Source organism: Solanum tuberosum, unplaced genomic scaffold (assembly GCF_000226075.1).
Source record: "Solanum tuberosum cultivar DM 1-3 516 R44 unplaced genomic scaffold, SolTub_3.0 scf00087, whole genome shotgun sequence".
NCBI classification, from domain to species: domain Eukaryota; kingdom Viridiplantae; phylum Streptophyta; class Magnoliopsida; order Solanales; family Solanaceae; genus Solanum; species Solanum tuberosum.
Genome location: NW_006239017.1, coordinates 477,345 through 482,907, shown reverse-complemented (window position 1 = coordinate 482,907; position 5,563 = coordinate 477,345). Strand labels below are relative to the sequence as shown.

Here is a 5,563-nt window from a genome sequence, read left to right as displayed (position 1 = left end):
AACATAAAACTACTAAAATGAGGTGTACATATATAATAACACCTCTTACAACGCTTTAAATTGCACTAATCGTGTAAACATCCGTTTACATTGTCTATAAAATAAACAACATAAAAATGAAGAGCATATAATAAAACATATATATAAGAAAAGTTACTTGGTTTATGCATTTTTTTCAGCCTCTAGTAAGAAGCTAAGAGCATAAACTAAGAAAAGCCTCTTTTATAAAACAATGCACCTCTTCAGAGTTAAGAAAAATGTAACAATACACCAATTCCTCCATCTCTTTCCAATCTTTAATGCCAACATTTTTCACCATCTCTTTTATAGATTCTCTTATATCTGTCAATGGATCCATCGAGTATTTCACAACACATGTACTATCCGTGAACGCCCCGTGAACATCTTCAGGCAAGTTAGCTGAAAAGCTAACTCTGTTCCTTTGGTGCTTCAACATTTTTTTCCCCTTGTAATTCACCATTTTCTAACAATTTTGGCTTTGTTGTTGTGTGTGTGTGTGTGTTCATTGAAAAGGTCAGTATATAAGATGGAGTTATAAATAAATGTGAGAGATGTATTGGTGCAAACAAGCACACATTGGGCAGGTGCTTTGAATGTAGTGTGTATATGGAAATTAAATTTTTGAGAGATAAAAATTAATTGAGGGATAAGATGATCAGGAGAACATGCATGTGAGGGGTATTTGTGGGTTCTGTCATGTTCTCTACAATTGTGGACCATAGGTTGTTCAACTGGGGTAGATCTAGGTGTTGTCAGGATATTCATTCGAATCAATTTAGTAACCCTATATATAAATATATGATAATTTTAAAAAAAAAATTATACGTACATATATATATTTTAAATCTCTTGAACACAAATGAGAAAAATAAAGTTTGGCTTAGTGTATTAGGGAATTCAAAATTCAACTTGAGATTTAAAGTGCACTTCATGCACTATGCTTTTATTTTTCGAACTCCTTTAGTAAATTTTTTGGATCCGTCAGTGTTGTTCAAGACAGGAAAACAAATTGAATGAATATAGCAAATGGACAAGTTACAAGCATGGTGGGAGCCTAAAAAATTAAACAAAAACCTGAAACTTGTGAATTATTGAAACTATGGTGGGACTTGGTCCTGTTTTGTCTTTGAATGATGCAGTGTACAAAATCGAATCAAACCGCAAATTGAGTCAAATAAAAAAAAAAAAACTATTAGTGGTTTGGTATTGAAAAAAAAAATCCGACTATATTTGGGTTGGCTTGGTTTTAACTAAAAAAACCAACTCGAGACCAAATCAACCCGATATTATATATGTAATTTTAAAATTTATTTTATACATAAAATATTACTTTGATATAACTTTAAAATATTTCTTATACTATTTCATAGTTTTTATCTTTTAATATATTATTTCAAGTTTAAAACTTAGAATTCGAAATGGTCCAATAAAGATTATAGTTCATAGATGTTGATAATTATAATAAAACTTAAATCAAAATCAAATTAATACTAATGCAAAAAGAAAATTAATTCAACACTAAGAATGACAATAATATTGAATATTTGTTCTTTAGTTTTATATTGGTTTAGACATTTAAAATACATAATCTAATTTTAATTTTCCTTAAATATTTAGTAATGTAACTAATACTTATTAAACTTATTTTAGCATGATTTAGTACTTTTAAATTATGATAATTTTCATTATGACTTTGCAATATTTATTTTATATGATGATGTCATTATTATTTTTTATTAAATTTAGTGTCATCAGTACTCATCTCATATTTTTTGTTATTTTCTTAAGAAACACCTTAAATAATTGTATTTTGGTTGGACTAAAGAAATATTTGAAGCACAAGTTAATTATATGTTTGTATGCAAACTTTACCGAAAAAATCCAAAATCTGAAAAAAAAAATCCGAGGTTTATTAGTTTGGTTTGATTTATATATTTAAAAAATTCGACACAATGATTTGGTTTGGTATTTGAAAAACCTGAACCAACCCGAGGTTGAAAAACCCGAAAAAATCTGAATTTTATTAGTTTGATTTGGTTTATAAATTTAAATTTTTTTACACAAATGGTTTGGTTTGATATTTGAAAAACCCGAACCAACCCGGTCATGTACAACCCTAGATGCCATAAAGCATTGAATTAGTTGGAGTAGATTCAAAAAATTTGATTGCATAAAGATGTACAAAGTTCAATCCCAGTAAAAATAGTGGCCATCGTAACGTTAAAAAATATTTAAGCTCTAAATTGTAGTGAATGTCCAACGAAATAATTGATGGTGGTGCATGCAGGCTACTTCAAACATCAGAAGGTATTAAATCCTTTGGCCAAATATGGTGTTATAGAAAAGACACTTAATACAGTGACAAAAGTATGTAATTACAATACAGTTTACATATATTATTCTAATACTCACATATTTTTATTCATTAGTATTAGTATAAAATTAATTGTTTAGATATTAAAACATTGACTATTCTATTTTGATTGATTTTTTGTGTGTGAAATTGATCTAAACGATGAGAAATATTTGTACGATCTTTTGAATGTTTCTATATGTTTAAGGTGCAATTAATATGATATAATTGAGATATTTCTTAAAAAATCAAAGTCATGATTTCTATTGTATGGTTATATATAAGTCAAATATGAATAAATTATGATTATCAATTTACAATACTACAAAATACTGAAATTGAAAACCATATTGGAAAAAATTGTTATAGACCTAATGTAATATTTTTAAAAATTAAAATTTGAAATTACCAAATCAAATGTTTCGATCATGCCCGCTCCTACTTTATATATTGTAGTAAAAATATGGAGTAATTTCCCTGGATAGTCACCCATGTTTGGGAAATTACCTTGGAATATCACTTATGTTTGTTTTAGGATCACAATATCACCCAACTTTACCTTTTTTCCTCAAAATATACTTACACAAAAAAAACATTATCTCTCTCCTAATAGGATGCCATGTCACATTATTCCTTTTTCATTATTAACATTTTTTTAAATTTTTTTTAGATAACTCATATTACCAAGTAAAAAAAAATTACATAGCCCAAAAATTTCTACCCTAGTTCTAGGGGATTAGGCGGCAAATTCAAATATGAGCTCCTCCGATTCTTCAAGAAAATATGTGGCTTCCTCCGATTTTTCAAGCGAGATAATGTTTTTATATGGGCACTAATGGGCAATGACACCTTTTTGTTGACTCCGGAGCCAAAAGTGCAACTTTTTTTCTTTAAAAAACAAAAACGGCACATCAAAAAAAAATTAATCAAAAGGGCAAAATCGCTCCGTCAGGAGCGATTTTGTTCTGACAAAAATTGACGTCACTCCGCTAAAAGAAATAAAAATCAATGCCGATTTTCTCAAAAAAATATTTTTTCTTTAAAATCGCTACTATAACAGTGTTTTTATATAAAAAAAATTAAAAGCATTTTGTTTAAGAAATTAAAAAAAAAAGTTTTGAAGTTAAATCGCTGCTATATAGCAGCGATTTTGTTTAAGAAATTATATTTTTTTTTAAAAATAATCCTACCCTTGCAGAGAATTTAATTAAAATTAAAACTGAAGCCGGCAATTTTCATAAAAAGCTTTTTTTTTTTAAATCTTTACCCTTTCAGCGATTTAAATGAAAATTCAAAAAAAAAATTAAAACTGAAAATCGCTGCTTCAGCAACGATTTTTTCTTTAAAAAACTTGTTTTTTTTTAAATGGCTGTCGCCGGAAATTTATGTAATTTAAAATTTGTTCTTTATGTGTTTTTTTTAATTCCTTAACAAAAAATCGTTGCTATAGCAGCTATTTCACTTTTAATTTTTTTTTTTTATAAAAACGTTGCTATAGCAGCGATTTTAAAGAAATAATGATTTTTTTTGGAGAAAATCGCTGCCAAATGCAGCGATTTTTATTCTTTTAACGGAACGGCGTCAATTTTTGTCAGAAGAAAATCGATATTGTGATCCTAAAACAAACATAAGTGATATTTCCAGGTAATTTCCCAAACATGGGTGACTATCCAAGGAAATTACTCTAAAAATATGTAATAGAAGTTGATAGAGAATCTTTTATCTTTTAAAGTAGGTAGTCAAGACGAACTTTTGGATTATGTCACATCTTTTAATACTAGAGGGGTATGGCCCGTGCTAGCACGGGCCCAACATGCATGGTTTCGATTTCCTTTTGTCATTGCAACAATACAATAGTATAAGCAAACTAAACATAAAGTTAGCATTAGGAAAAAAAATCTTGTGCTTGTACATAATTGAATGAAACATCGAATTTCTTTACGTGAAAAGAAGTAGAAAGAGAATTGCAACTGAGTTGCCTATTACAACCTATATTATCCAGAGTTCGGAGAGCAAAATCTAACTCATTCTTATGCCAACAATGATTCAAGTAAAATCTGCAAAAAGAGAAGATCAAATCAATTTGCAAATGTCAGAAAAATGCACAAATGGAAAATCTAGTGAATTACCAAATATAAGCAGACACTACCACATGTCTTTTAAAAGCAAAAACTCTAGTGAAGTGTTTTGATAACCAAAAAAAAACTCTAGTGAAGTTATTACATTATAATAAGATTTAAGTTGTTTATCCAGAAAATAAAGAAAGAGTAAGTAACATTACCTAACAATCATTGATTTCAGATTTGATCTCAAAAAATGAGATTTTTTTCCGCAGATGTAGAGCCACATCGATGCAACATGGCAGTACATCATATATTGAGATAGAAAATTGCCTACACTTTCAGTTCAACATGCATTTATGACAATACAACCTGTTCATACATTGAGCAGAAATAGTTATATTCTTTCCACTGAAATTTTAATTTATCTACAATATAATTGCTTTGCTGACTCTGTAAACTCCCCCCCCCCCAACTCCTTTACTCCTTTCATTGGGTAATAGCTCCTTTCAACTTTTTCTTTATGCTAGCGCAGAAGTCCTGTACTATTATTTGTGAGTTGATTTTGAACACACAAAATCATGTAAGGATTTATGAAAGACGTGAAAAATGTGTAAAAAGTAAATGTGCTAAGTACTAACACCAAATGCATGGTGCAATAACATAATTATACATTCAGAACCTATTTAAAACAGTGCAGAGGATAATCACATTAAGAGCAACTTACTTGAAATGATTTACGAACCATTGCAACATGTCTTGAACTGTTGGTTAGGCTCGCCAGCTAATTTTACATCCATTAGCATGTACCTCTCTCTTTACCAATTCGGAAAAGTAAATTTGATGAGCGTTGTGAAGTCACAAAGTGAACACCATGTGAATACTCTCATTTTCATACTCGCGGAGACAAAGTGAAATGGTTCAAGTTGCACCTGTTTTCAGTACAAAAAAGAATTAGAAAGAAGAAAAGATTTCAATGACATAAGAAAATAACGCATTGAGCATAGCAAAGGAGTGTCGCCTATCTCCATAGTACCAGAAAGCAAAAAAATAATCATGTTATAGATTGATAGGAGTTCTGAAGCTGAAGGCGTTTTAAAATTGAAATCGTTTATCTACCCTATTCTGA

At 29.2% G+C, this 5,563-nt stretch overlaps 1 long non-coding RNA gene across 5 annotated transcripts in view; it reads right to left on the bottom strand.

Moving 5' to 3' along the window:
- Positions 1-4,233: 4,233 nt before the first annotated feature.
- The window catches only part of LOC102605398 (uncharacterized), a 6,749-nt gene continuing 5,419 nt past the window's right edge, over positions 4,234-5,563 (bottom strand). For all 5 annotated transcript variants that reach the window (XR_001473447.1, XR_367335.2, XR_001473446.1 and 2 more), the window contains 3 exons: positions 5,162-5,366; positions 4,656-4,806; positions 4,234-4,431 (listed from right to left, as the gene is read on the bottom strand). This is a non-coding gene — a long non-coding RNA (uncharacterized lncRNA). The remainder of the gene's footprint in view (positions 4,432-4,655; positions 4,807-5,161; positions 5,367-5,563) is intronic.